The sequence below is a fragment of the Procambarus clarkii genome, chromosome 25 (assembly GCF_040958095.1).
Source record: "Procambarus clarkii isolate CNS0578487 chromosome 25, FALCON_Pclarkii_2.0, whole genome shotgun sequence".
Classification (NCBI taxonomy): Eukaryota; Metazoa; Arthropoda; class Malacostraca; order Decapoda; family Cambaridae; genus Procambarus; species Procambarus clarkii.
In genome coordinates this window covers 44,572,986-44,596,749 of record NC_091174.1, presented here as the reverse complement: position 1 = coordinate 44,596,749, position 23,764 = coordinate 44,572,986, and positions in this window count along the sequence as shown.

Sequence of the window (23,764 nt, the reverse complement as noted above, 5' to 3'; positions counted from 1 at the left end):
TCGAACCCTGGAATCCCATATTGTGAGTCGAGAAGGAACACATCATTCATGTTACATATTTATGTGTACTCACCTATTTATGTCAGGAGGATCGAGCATTAATCTTAGAGTCTGCCTTTTGTCCGCCTGCCTTTGAGTCTGCCTTTCTGTCCGTCGGTTGTTTATAGCAATAACTCATGGCCTATTTCCTAACCTAACCAAGCCTAACCTATACCCTACCCTAACCTATAACCTACCACAATCTATAGCCAAACCTATTAACTAACCTAACCTAATCTAAACCTAACCTAACCTACACCTAAACCTTACCTAACCTTACCTAAATAACCTAATCTAACCAAACCAAACCTAACCTAACCTAACCTAAACTAACCTAACCAAACCAAACCTAACCTAACTATACTAACCTAACCTAACCTAACCTAACCAAACCTAACCTAACCTAACTATTCTAACCTAACCTAACTAACCTAACCTACCAACCTAACCAAACTTAACCTAACTTAACCTATCCTAACCAAACCAAACCAACACCCACCTCGCAAGATCAAACACCTAAACTGACCCTGACCTAACCCTAACCAGGATGCAATCCTACAAGAAGCTCACAACTCCTGGATACCTGTTTACTACTCGGAAAACAGAGGCATTAGGTGATAGGAAACGACACCTTAATTTCATTCCTGCCTTTCCGGGTTTCGATCCAGGAATCCCCGATTGAGAGTCTAGAAGGAACACATACAAGTTTCATATCTCTGTGTACTCACCTATTTCTACTTGCAGGACCGAGCAACAGTTTTTGAATGTTGACATTATAGCCGCCGGTTGTTTAAAGCAATGATTCCTGGTCATATCTCTGATTCTCTGTCATATCAACTTTTAAAATTATGAATGGAGTTTGCATCTACAACTTTGGGTTTTCGTAAGTTTGTTCTTACCTAGTTGTATTCACCTAGTTGTGTTTGCTAGGTTTGACCTTCAGATCTTTGGTCCCACCTCTCAACCATCTCAATTGCTCAAGTAGTTTTTCCAGAAGTTATGTAACTCATAACTTTCAGCTCTGTTGGAAAACAGGCTGGGGTTGCATATTAAATGATTTGTCTCCCATAGGTTGAAAAAAAGGTTACTTCTTCTTTATATAAGTTAGAAATGTACTTACTAAACTAGTAAACTAGAAACTAGTAACTAGACTAGAACTAGACTAGAGTCTAGTCGGCCTAGTCGGATAGGCCGTGCTCTTAATCCGGATGATCAGGCTGCGTTCGAGTTTGTCGAAACGGTTGTAATTACAGGGCACAGATCCCTCTCCTGTAGCAGCATCACTTTCGATAGATTCTCTGGATGATTGACCTTCTGGCAGTTCTCACGTTAACAAATTTAAAACAGTTTTTTGACAAACAAGAAACGCCACATTCCTTTGATGTTTAAAATTTTTTTCTCTGTCAGTGTGTGTGTCTTGATTCCTGTGTGTCTTGATTCCGTATATGTTTTGATTCCGTGCGTGTCTTGATTCCTTGTGTGTCTTGATTCCGTGTATGTGTCTTGATTCCGTATGTGTCTTGATTCCGTATATGTTTTGATTCCGTGCGTGTCTTGATTCCTTGTGTGTCTTGATTCCGTGTATGTGTCTTGATTCCGTATGTGTCTTGATTCCGTGTAATGTCTTGATTCCGTGTTATGTCTTAATTCCGTGTTATGTCTTGATTCGATGTGTGTCTTGATTCAGTGTGTGTCTTGATTCCGTATGTGTCTTGATTCCGTTTGAGTCTTGATTCCGTGTGTGTCTTGATTCCGTTTGAGTCTTGATTCCGTGTGTGTCTTGATTCCGTGTGAGTCTTGATTCCGTGTGTGTCTTGATTCCGTGTGTGTCTTGATTCCGTTTGAGTCTTGATTCTGTGTGTGTCTTTATTCCGTGTGTGTATTGATTCCGTGTGTGAATTGATTCCATGTGAGTCTTGATTCCATGTGAGTCTTGATTCCGTGTGTGTCTTGATTCCGTGTGTGTATTGATTCCGTGTGTGTCTTGATTCCGTGTGTGTCTTGATTCCGTGTGTGTCTTGATTCCGTGTGTGTATTGTATCCGTTTGAGTCTTGATTCCGTTTGATTCTTGATTCCGTGTGAGTCTTGATTCCTTGTGAGTCTTGATTCCCTATGTGTCCGTGTCCGTCATAGTCTATGAGTATCCGTGTCAGTGTATCCCTGGGGTATTGAGTCCAGGATGCCATTTGTGTCCCCTCAAATTGCCTCCCTTATCTCCACCTTGGGATCGTGTCAGTGTCCATGTGTGTCTTGATTCCGTGTGTGTCTTGATTCCATGTGTGTCTTGATTCCGTGTGTGTCTTGATTCCGTGTGTGTCTTGATTCCGTGTGTGTCTTGATTCCGTGTGTGTCTTGATTCCGTGTGTGTCTTGATTCCGTTTGAGTCTTGATTCCGTGTGAGTCTTAATTCCGTATATGTCAGTGTCCGTCATAGTCTATGAGTGTCAGTGTCAGTGTCATTATCCCTGGGGTTTTGAGTCCAGGATGCCATTTGTGTCCCCTCAAATTGCCTCCCTTATCTCCACCTTGGGATCTTGTCAGTGTCCATGTGTGTCTTGATTAAATGTGTGTCTTGATTCCGTGTGTGTCTTGAGTCCGTGTGTGTCTTGAGTCCGTTTGTGTCTTGAGTCCGTCTGTGTCTTGATCCCGTGTGTGTCTTGAGTCCGTCTGTGTCTTGATCCCGTGTGTGTCTTGAGTCCGTGTGTGTCTTGAGTCCGTGTGTGTCTTGAGTCCGTGTGTGTCTTGATCCCGTGTGTGTCTTGAGTGCGCATGTGTCTTGATCCTGTGTCTTGAGTCCGTGTTTGTTCTGAGGCCGTGTACGTCTTGATTGTCCGGGTGTCTTTGGGGTTTTGGGTCCAGCAAGCTATTTGTGTCGACCCAAATTGCCTCCCTTCTCCCCACCTGAAATCCAGGTGGATTGAATGACCTGCCCGAGGTCAGTGGATCCAGGTATCCATCCGTGGGCCCCCGGATTTCAACCCTTCCCCACATTCCAAGGGGTCAGTCAATCAATCTTCGGCTATCCAGAGAATCTATCGAAACTGATGCTCCTACAGGAGGGGACACACAGAGAAATCTGTGCCCTGTACTTGCAACCATTCCGACAGGCTCGTACGCAGGTCTATCCGGATTAAGAACATGTTCTATCCGACTAGGCCACGCTGGAGTTGCCTTTTGAATAAAATTTGGCACTTGTATTTATATCTCGTAGTAAGGTTAGTCAGTGTCTATTTATCAACATTTGCAATGATTGACGTGTGAAGTTGTGAGTTTGTGTTGACAGTTAGAAATACATGACAGCTTATTCGATGAGGTTGCAGTCCAGTGACGCAGTTTCATGAATGAATATTGGAGAATTTAGGCAAACTGACGTGTGTGTGTGTGTGTGTGTGTGTGTGTGTGTGTGTGTGTGTGTGTGTGTGTGTGTGTGTGTGTGTGTGTGTGTGTGTGTGTGTGTGTGTGTGTGTGTGTGTGTTTAAAGGTATGTATTAATTAATATTTAGTGTGATGTGTGTTCATATGAGTTTGTGATTCAAGCAATCCAATACCTAATATGTGCTAATTTAGGCCTCGTTTTGTATATAAATATATGTATGTTTTACTAGGGAATGAAAATCCGGTATGTTTTATTCCAAGTTTTTTTCAACAATAAATAGTACATATGTGAACGAACGGTTTGGCTGGGTAAGTATAGCGTTGTGGCAGCCATTTTCTCTGGTGGGCAGGGGGCGGGGGGGGGGGGGAGGAGGGTGGTCTCTGGTGAGGGTAGTTATGTTTGGGCATCGGTTGGGGGGTAGGGTGTTGGTAGGGGGGGCCGAGGGAGCAGCAGAGGGGGATATGAGGGGTGCGGGGGCTGAATGGCAGGGGTTGCCAGTTTAGTGATTAAGATATTAATTTGTGGAGATAGGTTATATATGGAAAGGTGTTTAGGAATGAATAAGAAAAGTGTTTCGAACTGATGTAAGTATATGAGTTATAGTGATTCATGTTAGAAGGAAGATACGTGCTTAAAAAGGTGTAGAGATTTGTAGTTGACTTTATTTGCTTAATAATGTGTTAATTAACGGTAAAGGACCATTGGAGATAGATATTCAACAGCATATTGAATGGACAAGTTTTAGTAGGCAGGAAGGCAGGCCGAGAGAGAGAATGGACTAATAAATAGGTATACATTTTTTTTCTCGGATGGTATACTTTAATAATCATTGGTACATATTTCAATGTGCGACATTCTTGCGCGCGCGCGCACACACACACACAAACACACACACACACATACATATATACTAACATACATACAGTCTCGACAGTCAAATTGCAGAAACTGTCACAATTATGACAAGGATCACTCATATTGGATATATACACACAGAAAAATTCACGTCGATAAGTCACTCCAATTACACGTATCTACACACACAGACAACATATTTCAGTGAGTGTGGCCCATAGTATACATTATTATTCACACATGCCAGCCCATTCACTATTAATTGGTGTACATATTCATTCACTTACATGTTTATTTGTCTCTTTCTTATAAAATATTCACACACAGACACACACACACAGAAAGGAATCTTTCAGAACATTATATGCCAAATATTTCAGACCAATCCTGAAGTATGCAGCTCCAGCATGGAGTCCATATCTAGTCAAGCATAAGACTAAACTGGAAAAGATTCAAAGGTTTGCCACCACACTAGTACCCGAGCTAAGAGGTATGAGCTTCGAGGAGCGACTACGGGAATCAAACCTCACTTCGTTGGAAGACAGAAGAGTTAGGGGGCACATGATCACCACATTCAAGATTCTCAAGGGAATTGATAGGGTAGATAAAGACAGGCTATTTAACACAAGGGGCACACGCACTAGGGGTGGAAACTGAGTGCCCAAATGAGCCACAGAGTTATTAGAAAGAACCTTTTTAGTGTCAGAGTGGTTGACAAATGGAATGCATTAGGAAGTGATGTGGTGGAGGCTGACTCCATGCACAGTTTCAAGTGTAGATATGATAGAGCCCAATAGGCTCTAACCTGTACACCTGTTAATTGACGGTTGTGAGGCGGGACCAAAGAGCCAGAGCTCAACCCCCGCATGCACAATAAGGTGAGTACAATTAGTTGAGTACACACAAACTCATTGATAATTTTTTTCTGGAACACAACCCGACAAACCCTTAAACAACCAGGTACCTACTCACTGCTTCGTGAAGAGAATCGTTCAGTTGAGGATTGGTGCCTAGTCAATCCGCTCTTCCCGGCTAGCCAGGATATGAACCCAGGCGAAATCGCTTGAGAAGTGCGAGATGAGTGCCTTGCCACTGATCCACAGGGACTGCCCAAATATGAATGCCATCAGCAGCACTAGCAGTTGGTGTTACCAGGCAGGTTACCCATTCAATTACTAGCCAAATTGAAAGTTGCTTAACTTGGCTAATGGGACGAGAAGCAGTGTCCTTTAAGTGGTAGTATGGCCGTTGTTATTGTATACAAGTGGTAACCAGTAACTTGTCAGTGAGTGAGTGATGATAATGGTAACTGCGGCGGAGGATACTCACACATACCAGCCAATTCTCCATTAATGATAATACTTATAGCAACTATTTAGTCAAACAAACCAACCATAAGTGGACTATTGCACCAACATGGAAATGTTTGGATGCCATTGATCTCGCACAAATTGCTCATAAATGCCACACGCTGGTATTTAAAGAACCTAAACAATCCTCTTCAAAGAACGAATGACTACTCTTAGGCCTTGGATTATGCTCTCTTAGGCTTCATTGACAGTACTTATAACTTCTTTGAGTCGGGAGACAGGCAGACAGGCAGTCTATATATATACATGTTAGGCTTATATAGTGGTCTGGAAAACCCCACCCCACAAGGTCAAACTAACCCTCACTCACCAGGATGCCAGTGGGTCACTAACTCCTGGATACCTATTTATTGCTAGGTGAACAGATTCATTAGGTGATAGGAAACGCTACGAACAATTACAGCCATACCCGACCGCGATTCGAATCCTGGAATCCCATATTGTGAGTCGAGAAGGAACACATCATTCATGTTACATATTTATGTGTACTCACCTATTTATGTCAGGAGGATCGAGCATTAATCTTAGAGTCTGCCTTTTGTCCGCCTGCCTTTGAGTCTGCCTTTCTGTCCGTCGGTTGTTTATAGCAATAACTCATGGCCTATTTCCTAACCTAACCAAGCCTAACCTATACCCTACCCTAACCTATAACCTACCACAATCTATAGCCAAACCTATTAACTAACCTAACCTAATCTAAACCTAACCTAACCTAACCTTACCTAAATAACCTAATCTAACCAAACCAAACCTAACCTAACCTAACCTAAACTAACCTAACCAAACCAAGCCTAACCTAACTATACTAACCTAACCTAACCTAACCTAACCAAACCTAACCTAACCTAACTATTCTAACCTAACCTAACTAACCTAACCTAACTAGCCTAACCAAACTTAACCTAACTTAACCTATCCTAACCTAACCAAACCAACACCCACCTCGCAAGATCAAACACCTAAACTGACCCTGACCTAACCCTAACCAGGATGCAATCCTACAAGAAGCTCACAACTCCTGGATACCTGTTTACTGCTCGGAAAACAGAGGCATTAGGTGATAGGAAACGACACCTTAATTTCATTCCTGCCTTTCCGGGTTTCGATCCAGGAATCCCCGATTGAAAGTCTAGAAGGAACACATACAAGTTTCATATCTCTGTGTACTCACCTATTTCTACTTGCAGGACCGAGCAACAGTTTTTGAATGTTGACATTATAGCCGCCGGTTGTTTAAAGCAATGATTCCTAGTCATATCTCTGATTCTCTGTCATATCAACTTTTAAAATTATGAATGGAGTTTGCATCTACAACTTTGGGTTTTCGTAAGTTTGTTCTTACCTAGTTGTATTCACCTAGTTGTGTTTGCTAGGTTTGACCTTCAGATCTTTGGTCCCACCTCTCAACCATCTCAATTGCTCAAGTAGTTTTTCCAGAAGTTATGTAACTCATAACTTTCAGCTCTGTTGGAAAACAGGCTGGGGTTGCATATTAAATGATTTGTCTCCCATAGGTTGAAAAAAAGGTTACTTCTTCTTTATATAAGTTAGAAATGTACTTACTAAACTAGTAAACTAGAAACTAGTAACTAGACTAGAACTAGACTAGAGTCTAGTCGGCCTAGTCGGATAGGCCGTGCTCTTAATCCGGATGATCAGGCTGCGTTCGAGTTTGTCGAAACGGTTGCAATTACAGGGCACAGATCCCTCTCCTGTAGCAGCATCACTTTCGATAGATTCTCTGGATAATTGACCTTCTGGCAGTTCTCACGTTAACAAATTTAAAACAGTTTTTTGACAAACAAGAAACGCCACATTCCTTTGATGTTTAAAATTTAAAATAAAATTTAAAATAAAAACTCTGTCAGTGTGTGTGTCTTGATTCCTATGTGTCTTGATTCCGTATATGTCTTGATTCCGTGCGTGTCTTGATTCCTTGTGTGTCTTGATTCCGTGTATGTGTCTTGATTCCGTATGTGTCTTGATTCCGTGTTATGTCTTGATTCCGTGTTATGTCTTAATTCCGTGTTATGTCTTGATTCGATGTATGTCTTGATTCCGTGTGTGTCTTGATTCCGTGTGTGTCTTGATTCCGTTTGAGTCTTGATTCCGTGGGTGTCTTGATTCCGTGTGTGTCTTGATTCCGTTTGAGTCTTGATTCCGTTTGAGTCTTGATTCCGTGTGTGTATTGATTCCGTTTGAGTCTTGATTCCGTTTGAGTCTTGATTCCGTGTGAGTCTTGTTTCCGTGTGTGTATTGATTCCATGTGAGTCTTGATTCCGTGTGTGTCTTGATTCCGTGTGTCTTGATTCCGTGTGTGTCTTGATTCCGTGTGTGTCTTGATTCCGTTTGAGTCTTGATTCCGTGTGTGTCTTTATTCCGTGTGTGTATTGATTCCGTGTGTGTATTGATTCCATGTGAGTCTTGATTCCATGTGAGTCTTGATTCCGTTTGTGTCTTGATTCCGTGTGTGTCTTGATTCCGTGTGTGTCTTGATTCCGTGTGTGTATTGTATCCGTTTGAGTCTTGATTCCGATTGATTCTTGATTCCGTGTGAGTCTTGATTCCGTGTGAGTCTTGATTCCGTGTGTGTATTGATTCCTTGTGAGTCTTGATTCCCTATGTGTCCGTGTCCGTCATAGTCTATGAGTATCCGTGTCAGTGTCATTATCCCTGGGGTTTTGAGTCCAGGATGCCATTTGTGTCCCCTCAAATTGACTCCCTTATCTCCACCATGGGATCTTGTCAGTGTCCATGTGTGTCTTGATTCTATGTGTGTCTTGATTCCGTGTGTGTCTTGAGTCCGTGTGTGTCTTGAGTCCGTGTGTGTCTTGAGTCCGTCTGTGTCTTGATCCCGTGTGTGTCTTGAGTCCGTCTGTGTCTTGATCCCGTGTGTGTCTTGAGTGCGCATGTGTCTTGATCCTGTGTCTTGAGTCCGTGTTTGTTCTGAGGCCGTGTACGTCTTGATTGTCCGGGTGTCTTTGGGGTTTTGGGTCCAGCAAGCTATTTGTGTCGACCCAAATTGCTTCCCTTCTCCCCACCTGAAATCCAGGTGGATTGAATGACCTGCCCGAGGTCAGTGGATCCAGGTATCCATCCGTGGGCCCCCGGATTTCAACCCTTCCCCACATTCCAAGGGATCAGTCAATCAATCTTCGGCTATCCAGAGAATCTATCGAAACTGATGCTCCTACAGGAGGGGACACACAGAGAAATCTGTGCCCTGTACTTGCAACCATTCCGACAGGCTCGAACGCAGGTCTATCCGGATTAAGAACATGTTCTATCCGACTAGGCCACGCTGGAGTTGCCTTTTGAATAAAATTTGGCACTTGTATTTATATCTCGTAGTAAGGTTAGTCAGTGTCTATTTATCAACATTTGCAATGATTGACGTGTGAAGTTGTGAGTGTGTGTTGACAGTTAGAAATACATGACAGCTTATTCGATGAGGTTGCAGTCCAGTGACGCAGCTTCATGAATGAATATTGGAGAATTAAGGCAAACTGACGTGTGTGTGTGTGTGTGTGTGTGTGTGTGTGTGTGTGTGTGTGTGTGTGTGTGTGTACTCACCTAGTTGTACTCACCTAGTTGTGTTTGCGGGGGTTGAGCTCTGGCTCTTTGGTCCCGCCTCTCAACCGTCAATCAACAGGTGTACAGATTCCTGAGCCTATCGGGCTCTGTCATATCTACACTTGAAACTGTGTATGGAGTCAGCCTCCACCACATCACCCCCTAATAAATCTAATAAATCATATCTAGTGTGTGTGTGTGTGTGTGTGTGTTTAAAGGTATGTATTAATTAATATTTAGTGTGGTGTGTGTTCATATGAGTTTGTGATTCAAGCAATCCAATACCTAATATGTGCTAATTTAGGCCTCGTTTTGTATATAAATATCTGTATGTTTTACTAGGGAATGAAAATCCGGTATGTTTTATTCCAAGTTTTTTTCAACAATAAATAGTACATATGTGAACGAACGGTTTGGCTGGGTAAGTATAGCGTTGTGACAGCTATTTTCTCTGGTGGGCAAGGGGCGGGGGGGGGGGGGGGAGGAGGGTGGTCTCTGGTGAGGGTAGTTATGTTTGGGCCTCGGTTTGGGGGTAGGGTGTTGGTAGGGGGGGCCGAGGGAGCAGCAGAGGGGGATATGAGGGGTACGGGGGCTGAATGGCAGGGGTTGCCAGTTTAGTGATTAAGATATTAATTTGTGGAGATAGGTTATATATGGAAAGGTGTTTAGGAATGAATAAGAAAAGTGTTTCGAACTGATGTAAGTATATGAGTTATAGTGATTCATGTTAGAAGGAAGATACGTGCTTAAAAAGGTGTAGAGATTTGTAGTTGACTTTATTTGCTTAATAATGTGTTAATTAACGGTAAAGGACCATTGGAGATAGATATTCAACAGCATATTGAGTGGACAAGTTTTAGTAGGCAGGAAGGCAGGCCGAGAGAGAGAATGGACTAATAAATAGGTATACATTTTTTTTCTCGGATGGTATACTTTAATAATCATTGGTACATATTTCAATGTGCGACATTCTTGCGCGCGCGCGCACACACACACACAAACACACACACACACATACATATATACTAACATACATACAGTCTCGACAGTCAAATTGCAGAAACTGTCACAATTATGACAAGGATCACTCATATTGGATATATACACACAGAAAAATTCACGTCGATAAGTCACTCCAATTACACGTATCTACACACACAGACAACATATTTCAGTGAGTATGGCCCATAGTATACATTATTATTCACACATGCCAGCCCATTCACTATTAATTGGTGTACATATTCATTCACTTACATGTTTATTTGTCTCTTTCTTATAAAATATTCACACACAGACACACACACACAGAAAGGAATCTTTCAGAACATTATATGCCAAATATTTCAGACCAATCCTGAAGTATGCAGCTCCAGCATGGAGTCCATATCTAGTCAAGCATAAGACTAAACTGGAAAAGATTCAAAGGTTTGCCACCACACTAGTACCCGAGCTAAGAGGTATGAGCTTCGAGGAGCGACTACGGGAATCAAACCTCACTTCGTTGGAAGACAGAAGAGTTAGGGGGCACATGATCACCACATTCAAGATTCTCAAGGGAATTGATAGGGTAGATAAAGACAGGCTATTTAACACAAGGGGCACACGCACTAGGGGTGGAAACTGAGTGCCCAAATGAGCCACAGAGTTATTAGAAAGAACCTTTTTAGTGTCAGAGTGGTTGACAAATGGAATGCATTAGGAAGTGATGTGGTGGAGGCTGACTCCATGCACAGTTTCAAGTGTAGATATGATAGAGCCCAATAGGCTCTAACCTGTACACCTGTTAATTGACGGTTGTGAGGCGGGACCAAAGAGCCAGAGCTCAACCCCCGCATGCACAATAAGGTGAGTACAATTAGTTGAGTACACACAAACTCATTGATAATTTTTTTCTGGAACACAACCCGACAAACCCTTAAACAACCAGGTACCTACTCACTGCTTCGTGAAGAGAATCGTTCAGTTGAGGATTGGTGCCTAGTCAATCCGCTCTTCCCGGCTAGCCAGGATATGAACCCAGGCGAAATCGCTTGAGAAGTGCGAGATGAGTGCCTTGCCACTGATCCACAGGGACTGCCCAAATATGAATGCCATCAGCAGCACTAGCAGTTGGTGTTACCAGGCAGGTTACCCATTCAATTACTAGCCAAATTGAAAGTTGCTTAACTTGGCTAATGGGACGAGAAGCAGTGTCCTTTAAGTGGTAGTATGGCCGTTGTTATTGTATACAAGTGGTAACCAGTAACTTGTCAGTGAGTGAGTGATGATAATGGTAACTGCGGCGGAGGATACTCACACATACCAGCCAATTCTCCATTAATGATAATACTTATAGCAACTATTTAGTCAAACAAACCAACCATAAGTGGACTATTGCACCAACATGGAAATGTTTGGATGCCATTGATCTCGCACAAATTGCTCATAAATGCCACACGCTGGTATTTAAAGAACCTAAACAATCCTCTTCAAAGAACGAATGACTACTCTTAGGCCTTGGATTATGCTCTCTTAGGCTTCATTGACAGTACTTATAACTTCTTTGAGTCGGGAGACAGGCAGACAGGCAGTCTATATATATACATGTTAGGCTTATATAGTGGTCTGGAAAACCCCACCCCACAAGGTCAAACTAACCCTCACTCACCAGGATGCCAGTGGGTCACTAACTCCTGGATACCTATTTATTGCTAGGTGAACAGATTCATTAGGTGATAGGAAACGCTACGAACAATTACAGCCATACCCGACCGCGATTCGAATCCTGGAATCCCATATTGTGAATCGAGAAGGAACACATCATTCATGTTACATATTTATGTGTACTCACCTATTTATGTCAGGAGGATCGAGCATTAATCTTAGAGTCTGCCTTTTGTCCGCCTGCCTTTGAGTCTGCCTTTCTGTCCGTCGGTTGTTTATAGCAATAACTCATGGCCTATTTCCTAACCTAACCAAGCCTAACCTATACCCTACCCTAACCTATAACCTACCACAATCTATAGCCAAACCTATTAACTAACCTAACCTAATCTAAACCTAACCTAACCTAACCTTACCTAAATAACCTAATCTAACCAAACCAAACCTAACCTAACCTAACCTAAACTAACCTAACCAAACCAAGCCTAACCTAACTATACTAACCTAACCTAACCTAACCTAACCAAACCTAACCTAACCTAACTATTCTAACCTAACCTAACTAACCTAACCTAACTAGCCTAACCAAACTTAACCTAACTTAACCTATCCTAACCTAACCTAACCAACACCCACCTCGCAAGATCAAACACCTAAACTGACCCTGACCTAACCCTCACCAGGATGCAATCCTACAAGAAGCTCACAACTCCTGGATACCTGTTTACTGCTCGGAAAACAGAGGCATTTGGTGATAGGAAACGACACCTTAATTTCATTCCTGTCTTTCCGGGTTTCGATCCAGGAATCCCCGATTGTTAGTCTAGAAGGAACACATACAAGTTTCATATCTCTGTGTACTCACCTATTTCTACTTGCAGGACCGAGCAACAGTTTTTGAATGTTGACATTATAGCCGCCGGTTGTTTAAAGCAATGATTCCTGGTCATATCTCTGATTCTCTGTCATATCAACTTTTAAAATTATGAATGGAGTTTGCATCTACAACTTTGGGTTTTCGTAAGTTTGTTCTTACCTAGTTGTATTCACCTAGTTGTGTTTGCTAGGTTTGACCTTCAGATCTTTGGTCCCACCTCTCAACCATCTCAATTGCTCAAGTAGTTTTTCCAGAAGTTATGTAACTCATAACTTTCAGCTCTGTTGGAAAACAGGCTGGGGTTGCATATTAAATGATTTGTCTCCCATAGGTTGAAAAAAAGGTTACTTCTTCTTTATATAAGTTAGAAATGTACTTACTAAACTAGTAAACTAGAAACTAGTAACTAGACTAGAACTAGACTAGAGTCTAGTCGGCCTAGTCGGATAGGCCGTGCTCTTAATCCGGATGATCAGGCTGCGTTCGAGTTTGTCGAAACGGTTGCAATTACAGGGCACAGATCCCTCTCCTGAAGCAGCATCACTTTCGATAGATTCTCTGGATGATTGACCTTCTGGCAGTTCTCACGTTAACAAATTTAAAACAGTTTTTTGACAAACAAGAAACGCCACATTCCTTTGATGTTTAAAATTTTTATCTCTGTCAGTGTGTGTGTCTTGATTCCTATGTGTCTTGATTCCGTGCGTGTCTTGATTCCTTGTGCGTCTTGATTCCGTGTATGTGTCTTGATTCCGTGCGTGTCTTGATTCCTTGTGTGTCTTGATTCCGTGTATGTGTCTTGATTCCGTATGTGTCTTGATTCCGTGTTATGTCTTGATTCCGTGTTATGTCTTAATTCCGTGTTATGTCTTGATTCGATGTATGTCTTGATTCCGTGTGTGTCTTGATTCCGTGTGTGTCTTGATTCCGTGTGTGTCTTGATTCCGTTTGAGTCTTGATTCGATGTATGTCTTGATTCCGTGTGTGTCTTGATTCCGTGTGTGTCTTGATTCCGTTTGAGTCTTGATTCCGTGTGTGTCTTGATTCCGTGTGTGTCTTCATTCCGTTTGAGTCTTGATTCCGTGTGTGTATTGATTCCGTGTGAGTCTTGATTCCGTGTGTGTCTTGATTCCGTGTGTGTCTTGATTCCGTGTGTGTCTTGATTCCGTGTGTGTCTTGATTCCGTTTGAGTCTTGATTCCGTGTGTGTCTTTATTCCGTGTGTGTATTGATTCCGTGTGTGTATTGATTCCATGTGAGTCTTGATTCCATGTGAGTCTTGATTCCGTGTGTGTCTTGATTCCGTGTGTGTCTTGATTCCGTGTGTGTCTTGATTCCGTGTGTGTATTGTATCCGTTTGAGTCTTGATTCCGTTTGAGTCTTGATTCCGTTTGATTCTTGATTCCGTGTGTGTCTTGATTCCGTATGTGTCTTGATTCCGTGTTATGTCTTGATTCCGTGTTATGTCTTAATTCCGTGTTATGTCTTGATTCGATGTATGTCTTGATTCCGTGTGTGTCTTGATTCCGTTTGAGTCTTGATTCCGTGTGTGTCTTGATTCCGTGTGTGTCTTGATTCCGTTTGAGTCTTGATTCCGTTTGAGTCTTGATTCCGTGTGTGTATTGATTCCGTGTGTGTCTTGATTCCGTGTGTGTCTTGATTCCGTTTGAGTCTTGATTCCGTGTGTGTATTGATTTCGTGTGAGTCTTGATTCCGTGTGTGTATTGATTCCATGTGAGTCTTGATTCCGTGTGTGTCTTGATTCCGTGTGTGTCTTGATTCCGTGTGTGTCTTGATTCCGTGTGTGTCTTGATTCCGTTTGAGTCTTGATTCCGTGTGTGTCTTTATTCCGTGTGTGTATTGATTCCGTGTGTGTATTGATTCCATGTGAGTCTTGATTCCATGTGAGTCTTGATTCCGTGTGTGTCTTGATTCCGTGTGTGTCTTGATTCCGTGTGTGTCTTGATTCCGTGTGTGTCTAGATTCCGTGTGTGTATTGTATCCGTTTGAGTCTTGATTCCGTTTGATTCTTGATTCCGTGTGAGTCTTGATTCCGCGTGAGTCTTGATTCCGCGTGAGTCTTGATTCCTTGTGAGTCTTGATTCCCTATGTGTCCGTGTCCGTCATAGTCTATGAGTATCCGTGTCAGTGTCATTATCCCTGGGGTTTTGAGTCCAGGATGCCATTTGTGTCCCCTCAAATTGCCTCCCTTATCTCCACCTTGGGATCTTGTCAGTGTCCATGTGTGTCTTGATTCTATGTGTGTCTTGATTCCGTGTGTCTTGATTCCGTGTGTGTCTTGAGTCCGTGTGTGTCTTGAGTCCGTCTGTGTCTTGATCCCGTGTGTGTCTTGAGTCCGTCTGTGTCTTGATCCCGTGTGTGTCTTGAGTCCGTGTGTGTCTTGAGTCCGTGTGTGTGTCTTGAGTCCGTGTGTGTCTTGATCCCGTGTGTGTCTTGAGTGCGCATGTGTCTTGATCCTGTGTCTTGAGTCCGTGTTTGTTCTGAGGCCGTGTACGTCTTGATTGTCCGGGTGTCTTTGGGGTTTTGGGTCCAGCAAGCTATTTGTGTCGACCCAAATTGCCTCCCTTCTCCCCACCTGAAATCCAGGTGGATTGAATGACCTGCCCGAGGTCAGTGGATCCAGGTATCCATCCGTGGGCCCCCGGATTTCAACCCTTCCCCACATTCCAAGGGGTCAGTCAATCAATCTTCGGCTATCCAGAGAATCTATCGAAACTGATGCTCCTACAGGAGGGGACACACAGAGAAATCTGTGCCCTGTACTTGCAACCATTCCGACAGGCTCGAACGCAGGTCTATCCGGATTAAGAACATGTTCTATCCGACTAGGCCACGCTGGAGTTGCCTTTTGAATAAAATTTGGCACTTGTATTTATATCTCGTAGTAAGGTTAGTCAGTGTCTATTTATCAACATTTGCAATGATTGACGTGTGAAGTTGTGAGTTTGTGTTGACAGTTAGAAATACATGACAGCTTATTCGATGAGGTTGCAGTCCAGTGACGCAGTTTCATGAATGAATATTGGAGAATTTAGGCAAACTGACGTGTGTGTGTGTGTGTGTGTGTGTGTGTGTGTGTGTGTGTGTGTGTGTGTGTGTGTGTGTGTGTGTGTGTGTGTGTACTCACCTATATGTACTCACCTATATGTGCTTGCAGGATCGAGCATTGACTCTTGGATCCCGCCTTTCTAGCTATCGGTTGTTTACAGCAATGACTCCTGTCCCATTTCCCTATCATACCTAGTTTTAAAAGTATGAATAGTATTTGCTTCCACAACCTGTTCCCCAAGTGCATTCCATTTTTCTACTACTCTCACGCTAAAAGAAAACTTCCTAACATCTCTGTGACTCATCTGAGTTTCCAGTTTCCACCCATGTCCCCTCGTTCTGTTATTATTACGTGTGAACATTTCATCTATTTCCACTTTGTCAATTCCCCTGAGTATTTTATATGTCCCTATCATATCTCCTCTCTCCCTTCTTTTCTCTAGTGCCGTAAGGTTCAGTTCCTTCAGCCGCTCTTCATATCCCATCCCTCGTAGCTCTGGGACAAGCCTCGTCGCAAACCTCTGAACCTTCTCCAGTTTCTTTATGTGTTTCTTCAGGTGGGGGCTCCATGATGGCGCGGCATACTCTAAGACGGGTCTCACGTAGGCAGTGTAAAGCGCCCTAAAAGCTTCCTCATTTAGGTTTCTGAATGAAGTTCTAATTTTCGCCAGTGTAGAGTACGCTGCTGTCGTTATCCTATTTATATGTGCCTCAGGAGTTAGATTAGGTGTCACATCCACTCCCAGGTCTCTTTCTCGAATCGTTACAGGTAGGCTGTTCCCCTTCATTGTGTACTGTCCCTTTGGTCTCCTGTCACCTGATCCCATTTCCATAACTTTACATTTACTGGTGTTAAACTCCAGTAGCCATTTCCCTGACCATCTCTGCAGCCTGTTTAAGTCCTCTTGGAGGATCCTACAATCCACGTCTGTCACAACTCTTCTCATTAATTTTGCGTCATCTGCAAACATTGACATGTATGATTCCACTCCTGTAAACATATCATTTACGTAAATTAGAAAGAGGATTGGTCCCAGCACCGATCCTTGAGGTACTCCACTTGTTACTGTTCGCCAGTCCGACTTTTCGCCCCTTACCATTACCCTCTGGCTCCTTCCTGTTAGGTAGTTCTTCACCCATACTAGGGCCTTTCCGCTTACTCCTGCCTGCCTCTCAAGTTTGTATAGCAGTCTCATGTGCGGTACCGTATCAAAGGCCTTTTGGCAGTCAAGAAATATGCAGTCTGCCCAGCCTTCTCTGTCCTGCCTTATGCTTGTTACTTTATCATAGAATTCTAAAAGGTTTGTTAGGCATGATTTCCCTGTCCAGAACCCATGTTGGTGCTTGTTTACAAACCCAATGCTCTCCAGGTGCTCAACAAGTCTTAGCCTAATTATTCTTTCAAGTATTTTGCAGGGGATGCTTGTCAGTGATACGGGTCTGTAGTTAAGTGCCTCCTCCCTATCACCCTTTTTGAAAATCGGTACGACATTTGCCTCCTTTCAGCAACTGGGCAATTCTCCCAACATAAGTGACTCATTAAAGATCATTGCCAGAGGCACGCTGAGAGCCTGCGCTGCCTCTTTAAGTATCCACGGTGATACTTTGTCTGGTCCAACAGCTTTATTTGCATCCAGTGTTGTCAACTGTTTCATTACATCCTCTGCTGTCACCTCTATATCTGATAGTCTTTCATCTTGGGTAATCTCTTCTAACAATGGGAGCTGCTCAGGCTCGGTTGTGAACACTCCATGGAATTTTGCATTCAGTACCTCGCAGATTTCCTTGTCGCTTTCTGTATATGCCCCTTCTGTTTTCCTCAGTCTTGTCACTTGGTCATTTACCGACATCTTCCTTCTTATATGGCTATGTAGTAATTTTGGTTGCTTTTTCGCTTAGACTGCAATATCGTTCTCATAATTTCTTTCCGACACTCGTCTTATGTTAATGTACTCATTCCTAGCTCTGTTACATCTAATCCTGTTGTCCTCTGTCCTTTGTCTTCTGTACTTCCTCCACTCCCTCCTGCTTCTCACCTTTGCTTCCTGACACTGTCTATTAAACCATGGGTTATTATATTCCCTCCTGCTTTTTTCCTTTATTGTTGGAATAAATCTATCTTCAGCCTCCTTGCATTTCAATATGACTTGGTTCATCATACCTTGCACTGTTTTTCCTCTAAGTTCTTCCTCCCACTGCACTTCTCCCAGGTAGTCCCTTATCCTTCTGTAGTCCCCTTTTCTGTAATCAAGTCTCCTTTCCCGGACCTCTTGTCCTTTGGTCACAATTTTAAGCTCCATCATGTAGTCAAAGACTAGGACACAATGGTCACTAGCTCCTAGTGGTATTTCATGTTCCAACTGCTTTTTTTTTTTTTTTTTTTTTTGAGATATATACAAGAGTTGTTTACATTCTTGTACAGCCACTAGTACGCGTAGCGTTTCGGGCAAGTCCTTAATCCTATGGTCCCTGGAATACGATCCCCTGCCGCGAAGAATCGTTTTTTCATCCAAGTACACATTTTACTGTTGCGTTAAACAGAGGCTACAGTTAAGGAATTGCGCCCAGTAAATCCTCCCCGGCCAGGATACGAACCCATGACATAGCGCTCGCGGAACGCCAGGCGAGTGTCTTACCACTACACCACGGAGACTGCTCGATGTCTTCTACATTCTGAGTGATAATGAGATCTAATAGGCTGGGCGTATCCCCTCCTCTTTCCCTAGTATCTTCTTTCACATGCTGTGTTAGGAAATTCCTGTCAATAACGTCTACCAGCTTCGCTCCCCAGGTCTCCTCCCCGCCACGGGGATTCCTCGTTTCCCAATCTATCTCTCCGTGATTTAGGTCCCACATGACCAGCAGCTTCGCTCTCATTCTATGCGCTAAAGTTGCTGCCCTCTGCAGTTCATCCATATATGTCTTGTTGCTGTCCTCGTACTCCTGCCTGGGCCTTCTACTGTTTGGTGGGGGATTGTAGAGTATCAAGATTACAATCTTCTTCCCATCCACTGTCAGAGTTCCATGTATGAAGCTTGTGCTTTCATTGGTACCCGGATTTCCAGCTCATCAAACTTCCATTTCCGCTTTATTAGTAGTGCCACTCCTCCTCCCGTCTCTGTGTCCTTTCTTTTCTTATCACCTGGTACCCCTCTGGAAAGATTGCATCCGAGATCATGCCATTTATTTTAGTTTCCACTATGTGTGTGTGTGTGTGTGTGTGTGTGTGTGTGTGTGTGTGTGTGTTGTGTGTGTGTGTGTGTGTGGTTTAAAGGTATGTATTAATTAATATTTAGGGTGGTGTGTGTTCCATATGAGTTTGTGATTCAAGCAATCCAATACCTAATATGTGCTAATTTAGGCCTCGTTTTCTATATAAATATATGTATGTTTTACTAGGGAATGAAAATCCGGTATGTTTTATTCCAAGTTTTTTTTCAACAATAAATAGTACATATGTGAACGAACGGTTTGGCTGGGTAAGTATAGCGTTGTGGCAGCTATTTTCTCTGGTGGGCAAGGGCGGGGGGGGGGGGGGGAGGAGGGTGGTCTCTGGTGAGGGTAGTTATGTTTGGGCCTCGGTTTGGGGGTAGGGTGTTGGTAGGGGGGGGGCCGAGGGAGCAGCAGAGGGGGATATGAGGGGTGGGGGGACTGAATGGCATGGGGTTGCCAGTTTAGTGATTAAGATATTAATTTGTGGAGATAGGTTATATATGGAAAGGTGTTTAGGAATGAATAAGAAAAGTGTTTCGAACTGATGTAAGTATATGAGTTATAGTGATTCATGTTAGAAGGAAGATACGTGCTTAAAAAGGTGTAGAGATTTGTAGTTGACTCTATTTGCCTAATAATGTGTTAATTAACGGTAAATGACCATTGGAGATAGATATTCAACAGCATATTGAGTAAACAAGTTTTAGTAGGCAGGAAGGCAAGGCAGAGAGAGAAAATGGACTAATAAATAGGTATACATTTTTTTTCTCGGATGGTATACTTTAATAATCATAGGTACATATTTCAATGTGCGACATTCTTGCGCGCGCGCGCACACACACACAAACACACACACACAACATCAGACTGCTAACATCAGAACGGCGTTCATGAACCTGTGTAAGGAATCATTCAGAATCTTGTACACCACATATGTAAGACCAATCCTGGAGTATGCGGCCCCAGCATGGAGCCCGTACCTTGTCAAGCACAAGACGAAGCTGGAAAAAAGTCCAAAGGTATGCTACTAGACTAGTCCCAGAACTAAGAGGCATGAGTTATGAGGAAAGGCTGCGGGAAATGCACCTCACGACACTGGAAGACAGAAGAGTAAGGGGGGGACATGATCACAACCTACAAAATCCTCAGGGGAATCGACCGGGTAAACAAGGACGAACTTTTCAACACTGGTGGGACGCGAACAAGGGGACACAGGTGGAAGCTGAGTACCCAAATGAGCCACAGAGACGTTAGAAAGAACTTTTTCAGTGTCAGAGTAGTTAGCAAATGGAATGCATTAGGAAGTGATGTGGTGGAGGCTGACTCCATTCACAGTTTCAAATGTAGATATGATAGAGCCCAATAGGCTCAGGAATCTGTACACCAGTTGATTGACGGTTGAGAGGCGGGACCAAAGAGCCAGAGCTCAACCCCCGCAAGCACAATTAGGTGAGTACAATTAGGTGAGTACACACACATACATATATACTAACATACATACAGTCTCGACAGTCAAATTGCAGAAACTGTCTCAATTATGACAAGGATCACTCATATTGGATATATACACACAGAAAAATTCACGTCGATAAGTCACTCCAATTACACGTATCTACACACACAGACAACATATTTCAGTGAGTGTGGCCCATAGTATACATTAAATATTCACACATGCCAGCCCATTCACTATTAATTGGTGTACATATTCATTCACTTACATTGTTATTTGTCTTCTTTCTTATAAAATATTCACACACACACACACACACACTAAAAGGAATCTTTCAGAACATTATATGCCAAATATTTCAGACCAATCCTGAAGTATGCAGCTCCAGCATGGAGTCCATATCTAGCCAAGCATAAGACTAAACTGGAAAAGATTCAAAGGTTTGCCACCACACTAGTACCCCGAGCTAAGAGGTATGAGCTTCGAGGAGCAACTACGGGGAATCAAACCTCACTTCGTTGGAAGACCAGAAGAGTTAGGGGGCACATGATCACCACATTCAAGATTCTCAAGGGAATTGATAGGGTAGATAAAGACAGGCTATTTAACACAAGGGGCACACGCACTAGGGGTGGAAACTGAGTGCCCAAATGAGCCACAGAGTTATTAGAAAGAACCTTTTTAGTGTCAGAGTGGTTGACAAATGGAATGCATTAGGAAGTGATGTGGTGGAGGCTGACTCCATGCACAGATTCAAGTGTAGATATGATAGAGCCCAATAGGCTCTAACCCGTACACCTGTTGATTGACGGTTGTGAGGCGGGACCAAAGAGCCAGAGCTCAACCCCCGCATGCACAATAAGGTGAGTACAATTAGTTGAGTACACACAAATTCATTGATAATTTTTTCTGGAACACAACCCGACAAACCCTTTAACAACCAGGTACCTACTCACTGCTTCGTGAAGAGAATCGTTCAGTTAAGGATTGGTGCCTAGTCAATCCGCTCTTCCCGGCTAGCCAGGATATGAACCCAGGCGAAATCGCTTGAGAAGTGCGAGATGAGTGCCTTGCCACTGATCCACAGGGACTGCCCAAATATGAATGCCATCAGCAGCAGTTGGTGTTACCAGGCAGGTTACCCATTCAATTACTAACCAAATTGAAAGTTGCTTAACTTGGCTAATGGGACGAGAAGCAGTGTCCTTTAAGTGGTAGTATGGCCGTTGTTATTGTATACAAGTGGTAACCAGTAACTTGTCAGTGAGTGAGTGATGATAATGGTAACTGCGGCGGAGGATACTCACATATACCAGCCAATTCTCCATTAATGATAATACTTATAGCAACTATTTAGTCAAACAAACAAACCAAAAGTGGACTATTGCACTAACATGGAAATGTTTGGATGCCATTGATCTCGCACAAATTGCTCATAAATGCCACACGCTGGTATTTAAAGAACCTAAACAATCCTCTTCAAAGAACGAATGACTACTCTTAGGCCTTGGATTATGCTCTCTTAGGCTTCATTGACAGTACTTATAACTTCTTTGAGTCGGGAGACAGGCAGACAGGCAGTCTATATATATACATGTTAGGCTTATATAGTGGTCTGGAAAACCCCACCCCACAAGGTCAAACTAACCCTCACTCACCAGGATGCCAGTGGGTCACTAACTCCTGGATACCTATTTATTGCTAGGTGAACAGATTCATTAGGTGATAGGAAACGCTACGAACAATTACAGCCATGCCCGACCGCGATTCGAACCCTGGAATCCCATATTGTGAGTCGAGAAGGAACACATCATTCATGTTAAATATTTATGTGTACTCACCTATTTATGTCAGGAGGATCGAGCATTAATCTTAGAGTCTGCCTTTTGTCCGCCTGCCTTTGAGTCTGCCTTTCTGTCCGTCGGTTGTTTATAGCAATAACTCATGGCCTATTTCCTAACCTAACCAAGCCTAACCTATACCCTACCCTAACCTATAACCTACCACAATCTATAGCCAAACCTATTAACTAACCTAACCTAATCTAAACCTAACCTAACCTACACCTAAACCTAACCTAACCTAACCTAAATAACCTAATCTAACCAAACCAAACCTAACCTAACCTAACCTAAACTAACCTAACCAAACCTAACCTAACTATACTAACCTAACCTAACCTAACCTAACCTACCCAAACCTAACCTAACTATTCTAACCTAACCTAACTAACCTAACCTAACTAACCTAACCTAACCTAACTAGCCTAACCAAACTTAACCTAACTTAACCTATCCTAACCTAACCTAACCAACACCCACCTCGCAAGATCAAACACCTAAACTGACCCTGACCTAACCCTAACCAGGATGCAATCCTACAAGAAGCTCACAACTCCTGGATACCTGTTTACTACTCGGAAAACAGAGGCATTAGGTGATAGGAAACGACACCTTAATTTCATTCCTGCCTTTCCGGGTTTCGATCCAGGAATCCCCGATTGAGAGTCTAGAAGGAACACATACAAGTTTCATATCTCTGTGTACTCACCTATTTCTACTTGCAGGACCGAGCAACAGTTTTTGAACGTTGACATTATAGCCGCTGGTTGTTTAAAGCAATGATTCCTGGTCATATCTCTGATTCTCTGTCATATCAACTTTTAAAATTATGAATGGAGTTTGCATCTACAACTTTGGGTTTTCGTAAGTTTGTTCTTACCTAGTTGTATTCACCTAGTTGTGTTTGCTAGGTTTGACCTTCAGATCTTTGGTCCCACCTCTCAACCATCTCAATTGCTCAAGTAGTTTTTCCAGAAGTTATGTAACCCCTAACTTTCAGCTCTGTTGGAAAACAGGCTGGGGTTGCATATTAAATGATTTGTCTCCCATAGGTTGAAAAAAAGGTTACTTCTTCTTTATATAAGTTAGAAATGTACTTACTAAACTAGTAAACTAGAAACTAGTAACTAGACTAGAACTAGACTAGAGTCTAGTCGGCCTAGTCGGATAGGCCGTGCTCTTAATCCGGATGATCAGGCTGCGTTCGAGTTTGTCGAAACGGTTGCAATTACAGGGCACAGATCCCTCTCCTGTAGCAGCATCACTTTCGATAGATTCTCTGGATGATTGACCTTCTGGCAGTTCTCACGTTAACAAATTTAAAACAGTTTTTTGACAAACAAGAAACACCACTTCCTTTGATGTTTAAATTTTTTATCTCTGTCAGTGTGTGTGTCTTGATTCCTATGTGTCTTGATTCCGTATATGTCTTGATTCCGTGCGTGTCTTGAT